Below are 12,625 nucleotides of genomic sequence, written 5' to 3' on the forward strand. Positions count from 1 at the left end.
CAGTACGGCCCCAGGGTATTCTTCCTGACCAGGCCCGCCTGGCAGAGCCTCAAGCCACCAGTGTCCGGACACCACTGGGAACGAGAGCTGAGCGTGACCGAGGCAGCCCCAGCTCCTTGGTCCCCGGGACTGTCCCTCTGAACACGCAAAAGAAAAAGAATAGATGATGGTGGTAAATGTTACTTTAGGTCACAAGTTAATGCAACTAAATTATACCTGAAGTTACTTTGACCCTAAAATGTATATGCTCTGCTTTTGAAAAACTGAGTAAGGTGATTCTGTGTTGCAGTCATGTTCAATAAAACTTTCTTGTGGGGGCCAGGGATTTAGCTCAGTGGTTTCGCTGCCTGCTGCACAAGTGCAAGGACCCGAGTTCGATCCCCAGTACCAAAAAAACCCCCCAAAACCCAAAAAAACCTTTCCTGTGGGCTTTTAAATGCCTACAATGTAAAGACCATCCCACTGAGGTATTTTATACTGATTTGCCAACAAAATGCTTGCTTGATAAAATTCTAATTTTTTTTTTTAGGCAGGGTCTTACTACATAATCCAAGCTGGCACTTGCTATATAGCCCAGGCTGACCTTGAACTCACAGCCATCCTCCTGCCTCAGCTTCCCAAGTGCTGGGATTATAGGAATGTGCCAGCACACCTAGGCAAATTCGAAGTATTTTTATATTAGACTGTATAGTTGTGAGTTTAAAAGTTTTTTTTTGTTTTGTTTTTTCACATGGGATTTTTTTTTTTTTTTTTTTTTGTACCGGGGATCAAACTCGGGTCCTTGCGCTTGAGCAGCAGGCAGTGAAACCACTGAGCTAAACCCCTGGCCCTAAAAGTCTTATTTTTTGGCACCGGGAACGAATTTAGGACCTTGCTGCTTACAAGGCAGGCACTGGAACCACTGAGCTAAATCCCCAGTCCTAAAAAGTCTTACATTTAAAAAAGTCTTAACATTAGACAGTAAGATGAACTGGGTGTGGTGGTACACACCTGTAATCCCAGAACTTGGGGGTGCTGAGGCAGGAAGATGAAAAATTCAACCCCAGCCTGGGCAATTTAATGACTTGGAGCAGGACATCGAACCTTTTAGAGCTTACAGTGATACAGACACCCCCACTATGGCACCAGGACTTAGAGCCTCAAGAAGGAAATTTTAAAAGGGGCTGTGGGCTGGGGATTTAGCTCAGTAGTTCTGCCGCCTGCCTCGCAAGTCCAAGGTCCCGAGTTTGATCCCTGGTACCAAAAAAAAAAAAACGGGGTTGGGGGCTGCTGGGGATGTAGCTCAATGTGAAGGTCCTGGGTTCCATCCCCAGTACCACCCAAAAAGGTAAAATCCTGTTGATTTGCCTTTCGTGTTGTGGACACTGAGTTTCTAGTGCAGAGAGTTACCCAGAAAAGGAACCAGTGTGCCCTGGAAGTGGGGGGGGTCCCAGCCTGTTTCATGTCCATGACAGCAGGATGTGTGGTCAGTGCAGACCTCTCCCCTCTCCCTCCCGCTCTCAGCACTAGGGATGGAACCCAGGGCCACTTTATCACTGTGCTGCACCCTCAGCCCTTTCATTTTGAGATAGAGTCTTGACAAAGTTGCCCAGGCTGGCCTTGAACTTGCAGCCCTCCTGCCTCGGCCTCCTAAGCCACATGAGGTCCATCTGCCTCCAGCCCCATCCCCTTGCCTGAGGCAGGACAGAGCTTGCAAAGCCTGAGCTGCTGTGCCTGGCGCTTCCAGGCTGTCCTTGCAGGAGCACTGAGATTATAGCCTGTGGCAGCACCTTCTGGGACGGCCGAGGGGAGCGTTGGAGCCTCACTGGGCTCCAGAGGTCTCTGGCCAGCCCTCCCCATGGGGCCCGCTCAGGAGCAAGCCCCTGGAGTCCTCTGTTGTCCCCTCGTCTCTGTGGCAGGGCTGTCTTCTGGCAGCCCTTTGGGGGGTTCCTCTGCAGAGGCCACTGTCCCAAACCCAGGCATCCAGGGCCACCACCCAGGCCCCAGTGGAGGGCAGGGACAGTGCCAAGGGCCGGGTCAGCACCTGTGGTTCTGAGTGTGGCCCGGGCTGCTTAGTCTGGTTACCAGGCAGTCAGTGGGGAATGGTGCGGCCCAGCCTTGTGTTTGCTGGTGTTTTTTGCTACCAGCATTACTTTTTTCTGATTTTTTTTTTAAGAGCAGCAATATAAAAATAGCTATATTTTGCTGGCTTTTTGAACTTAAAATTTAACCAAGCCTCTGTGGAGCACAGCCGGAGAAGGAGCGGGCTGCAGAGAGTGGCGTCCTGAGGGAGACTAGGCCTCCACAGGGCCAGGCAGGGCCTGCAGATGCTTCCCACCAGCTGCCAAAGTCTGGGCCTTTGCCCTCCTCCCTGGCCCGCTGGGGTTACCTAAGCCTTAGTTTCCTTTTGTGCCTGTATCACTACTTTTGTTTTCCTTGTGGTTGTGCTGGGATTCAACCCACGGCTTCGCACATGTTGGCAAATGTTCTACCAATGAGCAACACGCATGCACATGTGGACACATGAAGCACACATGCACCTTTTTTTTTTTTTTTTGAGACAGGGTCTCAATATGTAGTTCAGGCTGGACTGGAACTCATGGTGATCCTCCTGCCTCAGCCTCCCTAGTGCTGGGATTACAGGTGTGTGTCACATGCCTGACCTACATCCCTTTTTAAAACAATCTTTTATTTTGAGGGGCCGGGGATTTAGCTCAGTGGTTCCTCCGCCTGCCTCGAAAGCGTAAGGATTCGAGTTTGATCCCCAGTACCAAAAATAAAATCTTTTATTTTGAGATGACCTCCGCAGGTTGCCCAGGCTGGCGTTAAGCTATTGAACCTCCTGCGTCCCAAGTAGCAGGGATTACAGGTGTCTGCCACCACACCTGGCCTTGCTTTTTTTAAGCAGTTGCCTTTTAACATATCCCTTCTGAGTTTTGTGCTGGAGTGCCTCAGTTTCTCTCCAAAACCTATGTTTTTATTTGTTTATTTTTGGTGCCAGGGATCAAGCTTGGATCCTTGTGCTTATGAGGCAGGCGGCAGCACCACTGAGGTAAATCCCCGGCCCCTAAACCTGTGTTTTGTAAAGGTCCACGAGTCCGCCTTCACCCTGGAGACCGTGTTTGAAGGGAGCAGCAGTGGCTAGAAACCTGCGCCTTTGTCCATTGCAGGCAAATGGCCCCTGCTCTGTGCTGAGCATGGGCTGCGCGGAGTTTATTGTTCACACACACACAGACACACAGAGACTCACACTGACACAGACTCACACACAGACACCAGCCATGGTGGCCTGCAATCCCAGCACTGGGGAGGCTGAGGCCACAAGTTCAAGGCCAGCCTGAACTACATAGCGAGACCCTGTCCCCCCCAAAACAAAGGACCTGCATCCCTGCTGAGCTCCTGGACCACAGGGCTGCTGCCAGCCCCATCTGCTCTCCTGCCCCTCTGAGCCTCCCATTCACCCCCGCCCCCCGCCTGGGCCCCTCCCACCCAGCTCATGCTTCCCTCCTCCCCTGTCCTCTCCCCCTTGAATTTCCCTTTTCCTTGTCACTGCATGGGCAGCTCATGTGTGCCAGGCTCGGTGCCTGTGATGTCCGCACTGCACGGAGCATGCAGCTGAGGCTCAGCCTGGCCTGTGCCACCTCCCTCAGCCACCAGCCTCACAGGGCCCTCAGGGCAGCAGCTCCCTGCTCCCGAGTCTGGGGTGGCACAGCCTTGCATGCCCACCTCAGCATGTGTGTGCTTCCCTCCCGGGTGGGCCCTGCTCTTGTCCAGTCTCAGATGGCGCAGTGACCCCCAGCACAGTCACCGCATCAGCCACTCCCTGCACCCCCCGCCCCACATCAGCTCAGACTCAGGAATTAACAGCCCACACAGCAGCCCAGAGCACCTCCTTCCTCTTGGCTCCTGAGAAGTGGACTCCAGTCTCAGGCTGCCCGGCAGAGGCTCCTCTTCAGGACCTTGGGCAGCTCCTCCCCGGGCCTGGGCTGAGGGAACCTGGGCACCCACAGGCCCTGCATGCTCAGCTGTGCAGGGACCACCAGGGAGGGGCAGAGCCTGGAGGACCAGCTCGAGGGCCAGGGCTGTGGCATCCTGGCGACACCAGGGAGAAGGGGCAGGCACCTGACCACGTCCACCGCCCCCTCCTGTACTTCCGCTGGGACGGCTCACCTCAGGAGGGCACTCAGCCACCAGTCAGGCAGTGTGTTCAGCACTATGCAGGAGCACACAGCTGGTGGTCCTGACCCTTTCCAATCAACAGTCAGGGCATTAAGGACCCAGTGTGGGCCGTCACCCACGTCCCCTTCCAGAACGTCCTCGCCTCCCAATCTGGACCTCGGTCCCCATCCAACATCTGTCCCCATGTCCTCTCCCAGCCCTGGACACCCCCTTCTCCCTCCCCTCCCGGGGACTCCTCTGCTCCGGGGCCTCGTGGAACTGGAATCCTAGTGTCTATCCCCAAGGCCAGTCTGTTACTGTGAGCAAGGACATATAGGAAGGCGACCACTGCAGCCGGGCCCAGCAGTCCCACCATGGAGCCTGTGAGGGCTGAGGGGGCCGAGAAGGCAGGATCCTTGCTTACCGGGTGGATGCACAGGAGCAGCCAGCGTGCAGGCCGCAAGGAGAGTGGGCACCAGAAGCACCTGGCCACGAGGCCACCTCCCCCAGCCTCTGTGCCCCCCTGGCAGACGCCACTGCCCAGGCCCATCTGCCAGCAAAGCTATTGCTTGTGTGCTGTTGAAAGCTAATCAATCCACCTCGAGATGTCCGGCTGCTTCTAGCTGCCTCCAAGCCAGTTGTGACTGATTGTGGAAATTGTCTCCCCTGCCCTGAGCCAGACCTTCGGTGGAAAAGAACCAGTGAGCGGGTGGAGGAGGGTGAGGTGGACAGTGAGCTGGGTGGGTGGCCAGTCCCTGGGCTGCCACCAACAGCTGCTCCACTGCCCTCAGCACACACGCAGCGGATGAGGAGTTTGCCTCCATCCAGGCTCGTAGCTTGGTGCAGGGGAAAGATAAGTGCAGAAAGCCCAGTGGGGGCGCTGAGGCCTCAGAGAGGCTCTTGGTTTCTTGCACCCTGCCCTGTGGTTGGGGCCCCGGCAGCCCAGCTCGGCAGTGTCCACGCTGGGGGATGTGGCAGGCCACCTGCACAGACCTGGCCCCTGCACCGTGGGAGGAAGCTGCCCGGTAGGAAGCGGGGCGCTTGCCCACACATCGGGCTGTGACTCTGACCATCTGGTCATGGACACGGCTGAGCGTCCCAGGGGGACGTGGCCCTGTGGGAACAGTGCTGTGGCTGTCTTTGTCCCTCCCTCCCCCTGGCTGTCCTCCACATGCTGCCTGGCTCAGGGGCCCTGGACAGTAGGTGCAGAGTGGCATCAACCTGGACTCTTTCCACAATAATAGTGCAGGTAGCAGGTGTGGAAACTGCCAGGTGCACTCTCAGAGCTTTATCTGTGCGGATGTGGCACCCTTGGAACAGCCCTGGAGGGCCCGGGCCCCCTCAGCCCCTCACTGGCAGTTTGGAGTTGGGGCTCTGCTCTGAGCAGCCTGGCTGGGGGACAGGCAGGTGCTGTGTCACTGCTGCAGATGCTAAGGAGTCAGGATGGGCAGGCAGCCTTCTGAGCAGCCAGGGACAGATGACGTGAACTCAGCAAGGTGCTGAGTACTGCAGGACAGAGTAGGGTGCTGGCAAGTTCGGGGCAAGCAGGGACCTGGGCAGGGAGCCCACAAGGGCATCGCAAGCAAGAGGTATGGCCCTGGGGTCCAGCAGCTGCATGGGGAGCCAGTCAGGGGCCGGCCACCATTGGTGGACACAAGGCTGGGACCACAGAATGAACCGCCGGGCGTGGTCTCAGTAACCCTCGTGGCAGGCGGGTGGCTCCTTCGTCCTGTGCTCTTTTTAACAGAGCCAACCCAAGGCAGACTCTGCACCCCCAGGAGAGCCCGAGTGACCCTCTGCTCCTGCTCAGCAGAGTTAAAGGCCACAGGCTCTGGGGGCTGCACAGCGGGGTGTGTTACCAGCGCCCACCAGCTCTGCTGTGGAGAAACTTCTGACGTGTGGGTCATGGAGACAGCTGCCTGGGTTGCTTCTCGGGACCTGCAGGCCACTTGTGCTGGAACGCTGACCTTTCAGTGGGTCTTCTGATGGACGGTCAGATAGAGATGGAAAGCTAGATGAGGTTCCTGCCTTCGTCCTGTGCTGACCTCTCGCTGCCTTAACCTTTGGGTCAGAGTCCATTCAGTCTGCGGACGTGTTGGAGTGGCTGGCATTGTTTTCTTCTTTCTTTCCCTTCTTTCCTACCCATACCCTTGTGCTTTTTCAGCAGCTCTACTTAGGGCCCAGACCCACAAGGCTGGGATGTTCTGGGCAGGGTGATGGTGCCAGCTACACAGAAATCCCCAGCCTCTAGGACGGGCTGGCCATGGCCGGTGGTTCTGGGCTCAGGTCTCACTGAGACAAATGTCCTCTGGAGCCCCTGGCCGACGGACCTGACTGGATTGTGGGGCTCCCTGGAGGTCAATGAGCGCGCCCTTCCTTTCGCTGGAGGGAGCATCCTGCCGGCCCCGTCTCCACCCTGCTGTCCCTTCCGCTGACCCCCAGGTCTCGCTGTGTATGCACTGCCATGCCTGGCTCGGTCTTGCTTCCATCGCTCCAGCGGTGTCAGTGCCGCCACGGCAGCTATGGACCTTAGGCCTTGGATCTTAGCCCAGGTTCCCTGGGGAGGAGCCTGAGCAGGAGAGAGCCACGCCCCGGTCACCCCAAGGGGCGCGGGCGGCCCCGCAGGCCAACCACACCCGCTGTGGGTGGCAGGGACAGTGGGCCCTAGGACTGCGGGGCCTGTGGCTTCATCAGTTCCCCTGACCCGCTGGGGTTAAGAACGCTCCTCCCTCAGGTGTTTGCAGCTGCACGGCAGTGGCTGTGGCGAAGACGCGGGGTGTGGGTGGGATATTCGCTCTGGCCAGCACTCCTTCCCCTGACCGTGCCACCGCTGTCCTGGAGGAGCTGGTGGTGGACATATCTGGCTCGGTAAGTATATTTTTTCTTTCTCTTTTGGGGGCTGGGATTGAACCCAAGGCTTTGCCCGTGAGGAGCGCCTCAGTACCCCTGAGTGGCACCCGCACCCGGGGCGTGGAGTGGGTCCCAGGCGGGCGCGAGGGGGAGGGGGAGGAGGGGGAGGAGGGGGAGGGGCCCCAGGCCCCCGCGCAGCGCGCGGGAAGGGGCGGAGCCCGGAGCGCCCCGCCCCCGCCCGCGAGGACCGCGCTGCGCGAACGCTGGTTCAGGCCGGGAGGGGCGGGGCAGAATTGAGCCGGTGGAGGAGCCGAGGTTCCACCTGGGGTGACGCTGTTGGGGTGCAGGGTTCCTCACCCAGCCCCGGAGGATTACACCGCGGTGAGATGGGGGAGACCTGGGGTCCGGGCGCGTCCCTCCCACAGGCTGGAGGCCCTGTGCGAGTGGGCGCGGACTCCAGGCCTCTGCAGGGAGAGGCTGCGGGGGCTGCGGACCGTCAGGGGCGGGAAGGTCGGGAACAGGGTGAGGGCAGTCAGGAGGACACCCCCGTCAGCAATTTCAGTTACCCTCAAAGGGACAGGCGCCCAGGAAACTTGGAAGGGCAAAGAGTAAAAGCAGTCCATCTGCCAGGCTGACCTTGAGGTCACTGTGTAGCCCAGGCTGGCCTTGAACTCGTGGCGATCCTCTTGCCTCAGCCTCCCAAGTGCTGGGATTACAGGTGTGCACCACCACGCCCAGCTTTTAATTTGGAATAAAAGTTTACAATTTGATTTTTTTCAAAAACCTCGACAAACTGCAGACACTTTTTTTTTGGTATCGGGAATTGAACTCGGGTCCTTGCACTTGTGAGGCAGGCGACGGAAACACTGAGCTAAATCCCCGGCCCTGCAGACACTTGTTAATTAAGGTTTTTAGAAAACTGTGGTGACAGCTGCATGACAATGTGAATATATTTAACGTCACAACTTGTACACCTAAATGATCAAAATGATTAATTTATCAATTCTTTTTGGGTGCTAGGATTGGACCCGTGCATGGTAAACACACATTCTACTACTGGGCTGTGTCCCTAGGCCAATTTTTAATAATTCTAAGCTGGGTGTACCTATAGACCCAGCACGAGGGAGGCTGAGGCAGGAGGATTTGAGTTTCAGGCCAGCCTAGGCTACGTACCTAGTGAGACCCTGTCTCAGAACAAAACAAAACAAAATAAAAATTTAATAATTCTTGCGGGGTGCGCTGTGCTGTAGATCACTATGGCCAGGCCTAACACGCCCCCTCCCGGCCTGCATGGAGGAGCCCGCATCGTCTTCACTTCCTCCGGTGGGCGAGGCAGGGCCCGTGGGAGGAGAACAGGCGCCGAGAGGGCGTGGTGGACCAGGCCTGGCGAGGAGAGGGCCGTCTTCCTCCCCGCCCCCTCTCCAGAACACGGTCCAGCCCGACGCCCTGCAGACCTCGGCCGCTCCGCTGGCTCGGTTACAGACCCGCCTCTTTCTCCTCCCCTGCTCGGCTCTCCTCTCCACCGCGACGAATAAACCGCCGCAGTGCGTTTGCCGGGGTCTTTTTCTCCCATCCCAAGTTAGAGCCTCACCTTCGTTTCGCTTTGTCTTTTCTTCTTTACCTTTTCTTTTTTTTGGTACGGGGGATGGAACTCGGGTCCTTGTGCTTGTGAGGCAGGCGCTGGAACCACTGAGCTACATCCCCGGCCCCCTTCGTCTTTTCTTAATCTCCCACCTTCATTTCTCACTCCATGGACCCTTCAGCCACCTGGGCTGTGGCAATTTCTTACAAAGTTTGCTGATGAAACAAACTATCTATCCATCTATCTATCTATCTATCTATCAATCTATTAAAGTTAATTTCACCTGCTTCTTCTTTTTTTTTTTTTTTTTGCAGTACGAGGGATCCGACTCAGGACCTTGTGCTTTTGAGGCAGGTGGTGACGCCCACTGAGCTAAATCCCCGGCCCTACACCTGCTTCCTCCCCCCCCCCCCCCAGTAATGAGGATTAAACCCAGGGCCTTTTCACTGAGCTATATCCCAGCCCTTTTTTATTATTTTTTATTTTGACCCAGAGTCTTATTATGTTGCTAATTGCCCAAGCTGGGCTGGAATCTGCAGTCCTCCTGCATCAGCATCCAGAGTACTGGGATCCAAGGCATGCAGCACCCCAGCCAGCCTTCCTTCTGTTCCTCCATGGCTCCCAGGCAATTTCCATTGTTCAGTGGCTTGCAGTGCACCTTGCCCAGAGCGCCCAATCCCAGGTGTCCGTGACAGCCGAGCAGGGAGCCCTCGCCTCGCCAGGGCCTCGTCTCTGCGGGCTCCCCAGCTCTGCTTGTGGAGGGCTGGGGTGCAGCTGGGCCCCGGGGGTGATCCTGCCTGTCATTCAGAAGTTGTGGCCAAGCAGAACCTTCCACCTTCCCAGGGGCTTGCCCAGCAGGAGTGTGGACAAGCCCAGACAGGTGGCCTCCTCCCCTTACCCCTGCGTTGCATGGACAGCGACATCCGTGGTTCCTGTGTACAACTCTTCAGTGTTTTGTGTATCAAGTAAAAATACATTTATATTAGAAACAAAACAGCAGGCGCTGGGAGGGAGCTGCACTTGCTCTTTGCTTGGAGAACAAAGCAGCAATGGACCCTTTGGGGCTGATTTGCCTCCACTGTCAAAGGACAACAGTGGCAGCTTCGGGCCAGCTCTGTGCAGAGGCCCCGCCCCGAAAGATGGGTCCACGCCCAGAGGCCAGGGCCTATGTGTGGGCTTCTCTGAGAACAGGGCCTTCCCAGGTGTTGCCAGAACATCACCCTGGACTTAGGGTAGCCACAAGTGGAGATGGCAGTGCCACTGGAAAGGATGGGATTCGCAACACAGCAGGACGCAAAGGTTGGGGAGATGCATCTGCCGGCAAGGGCATCAGGGACCACAAGGAGCTTCCGGAAACTGAGATGGGGTGTGGGGTGGGGTCCTTCCAGCCCCAAGAGGAACCAACTACCACTGAGGTTTTGTTGTTGTTTTGTACCGCGATCGAACTCAGGACCTTGTGTCTGCCTCGCAAGCACAGTGCCACTGAGCTACATCCCCAGCCCAACCATCGGGTTTTTGATCATGGTGGCTGTGATCTGCATTGTGTGGATGTCTTGGTTTTTGCATCATCTCCGAGAAAGTTTCTAGGGAGGCCCATGGCACAAGGACACAGAGTCAGCAAGCAGTGGGGTTAGCAAGTAGGTCCTTAGAGGAAGGAGCAGAAAGCAGCGGGCAGGGCAGCTCTCTCAGGGTGGGGCAGCAGGTGGAGCTGGAGCTGTCTGGCCAGTGCATGTCACAGCATGGACACTTGGGGAGAGGCCCAGTACCCAGGGACCAGGGTCATTTTCTTTTCTGTTTCTAGAATTTGGGGGATGAGAGGAGAGTTTTCTTCAGTCAGCAGTGGGTTTCCACCCTTGCCTGGGGAGAGTGACCTTTTGGCTGACTTAAATATGTAAATACATGCTAATGAGGTCTGGTTGTGTTGGCGTGGAGAGTGAGTCCCCCCTGTACACAAGCATTGGTGCATTGACCCCAGACTTACACGAGTGTGTGGTGGGGAACCTGTAGGGCTCCATGAGCCTTCTCAGAAGTTGTGGGGCCACAAACCCAGGAAGCTTGGACTCCCATCCCTTTGAGGTTCCCTTCCCTAGCCCAGCAGCTATGGTTCTGCCGTCTCTAGCTTATACCTGCTGACTGACCACTCTGTTGCTACCTGCCTGCACGTTGGTGCTGGGCTTCTGACACCTCCAACTTCAAGGAGGAGAGTTTACTTGGGCTCAAGGTTTCAGCTGGGTCATGGCAGAAGGGCATGGAAAAGCAAAGCTGCTCACCTCATGGCAACTTGGAAGAAGAGAGCAGGAAAGAACTGAAGAGGAAGGGGCCAGGGACCACATATAGTCCCCAAGGTCATACCCCCGGTGACCTACTTCCTCCATCCAGGCCCCACTTCCTAGTAGCCATCGTGGGTTAACCCGCCACTGAGGCTGGTGCCCTCCCCATCTAGTCACCTCTTCAAGAGTCTCTTAACCCAGCTGAGCTGACAATCATGATTACCTGGCATGCCCCTCACAGCCTGTTTCTCCATCTGTAACATGGGATAGTACTCCCTGCTGTGGCTGGGACTAGAGACAGGGCTGTGAGATGCTCCGGCCCAACCCAGGGGACACAGCATGACCATGGTCACTGGGTTCTGCAGGGAAGGGACACAAGTTCAGGGGCACTACAGCATGCTCCCCCTGGTGAGCAGGTGAGCCAGCGTCCCTTTGGGGTCAGCAGGAGCTGGGGTTTGGCCAGAGGAGGGAGCTTCAGGAAAGGAGTGGAGGTCTGTTGTATAGACCTGCAGCATCCTCAAGCCTGCGTGGTGAAGGCTGGGTCCCCAGGTGGGTCTGTGGGAAGTGGACGGACCTCTAAGAGGTGAGGCTGAGAGAGGCCCTGAAGTGGCTGGGGAGTGACCTAGAAGGGTTTTGGGACCCCAGTCCCTCCCTCTGCCTCCTTGGCATCTCGTGGACAGATGGTCAGCCTGCTAGGCCACACACTCCTGCCATCCTGTGCCACCACAGCCAAGCACCTGACCCTGAACTGGAACCTCCAAACCTGTAAGCCAAAATGAACCTTTCCTCCTTCTAAATTGGTTGCCTCTGGGGTTTTGTTATAGTGACAGAGAGCTGATTAACACAGGGGAGGGCAGGGATTTGGGGACACACCAGGGATGTCAGTGTGGCCAGAGACTGGGAACAGAGAGAAGCCAAGGGGACAGGGAGGGGCAGCTCCTGGGGCTGCTCGACAGCAGCAGCCATCTGCATGGATGGACACCCTTTTGCTGGAGATGCAGCCTGAAAGAGAGGGGAACAGAGGAGGACGGGGAAGAAAGTGCCGACAGCTCTCTGCTCCCACCCCAGGTCACCTGCTGTGTTTGCTTTAGGGTTAAATCAAATGCCCTAAATTCCCATGCTGAAATCCTGGCCCCAGGAACTCAAAATGTGACTACAGTTGGATTGAGGGACTTTGCATAGGAAATTAATAGAGCGAAGCCATACTGGAGAAGGCTGGGCCCTCACCCGGCACAACCAGTGTCTTCATGGAAGAGGAGATTTGGACACACAGCTCGTGTACAGACCAGACTTCTGTGGCCACAAGCAGGGAGCTCCTGGAAGCTGGGGAAGGCCAGGCTGACCCTCCCACCCCTGCACCCTCAGATGCCTGGGTGACCGCACGCCCGAGGCATCTCGGCCTCGGGCTTCTCCAGACCTGGAGGCCATACAGTTCCACAGTCTGGACCACTGGGGTACAGCCCTTGCCTGAGCAGCAGCCGAGCTTGGACAGAGCCTGGGAGAGGCCAGAAGGGCAGCAGGACACAGCGCAGCCGGTGGCCGGTTCTGCTGGGTTACTCAACTACACACACAAGCGTCCATGCCACTGTGGGCTTCGGGCCAGAAGCCGGCTGTCCAAGTAAGGGACTGAAGCGGGGGCTCGGCTGTCCGAGGGTCGCGGTAGGAGGTGAGGACGCGGAGCCCAGCTGGTAGATGGAGCTGCGGGGGGGCTTGCATTGCCCAGGCACGCCCACGGTGGCCTCTGGCCCCGGTGCCACCATCCGCTCACTGGGTGATGCTTCCCCAG

At 57.0% G+C, this 12,625-nt stretch overlaps 1 protein-coding gene across 5 annotated transcripts in view; it reads left to right on the forward strand.

The window, feature by feature from the left end:
• The first annotated feature begins 6,770 nt into the window (after positions 1–6,770).
• The window catches only part of Klc1 (kinesin light chain 1), a 65,215-nt gene continuing 59,360 nt past the window's right edge, over positions 6,771–12,625 (forward strand). Inside the window, exon 1 of one of the 5 annotated variants that reach the window (XM_087195164.1) lies at positions 6,771–7,005. The gene's annotated coding sequence lies outside the window, so the exon portion shown is untranslated. Of the gene's footprint in view, positions 7,006–7,212; positions 7,369–12,625 lie in introns of those variants that run through there. The other 4 variants (XM_087195167.1, XM_087195165.1, XM_087195162.1 and 1 more) reach the window with 4 other exon arrangements.

The sequence above is a fragment of the Heterocephalus glaber genome, unplaced genomic scaffold (genome assembly GCF_053883595.1).
Source record: "Heterocephalus glaber isolate CG9 unplaced genomic scaffold, H.glaber_assembly_v1.0 deba00001608, whole genome shotgun sequence".
NCBI classification, from domain to species: Eukaryota; Metazoa; Chordata; class Mammalia; order Rodentia; family Bathyergidae; genus Heterocephalus; species Heterocephalus glaber.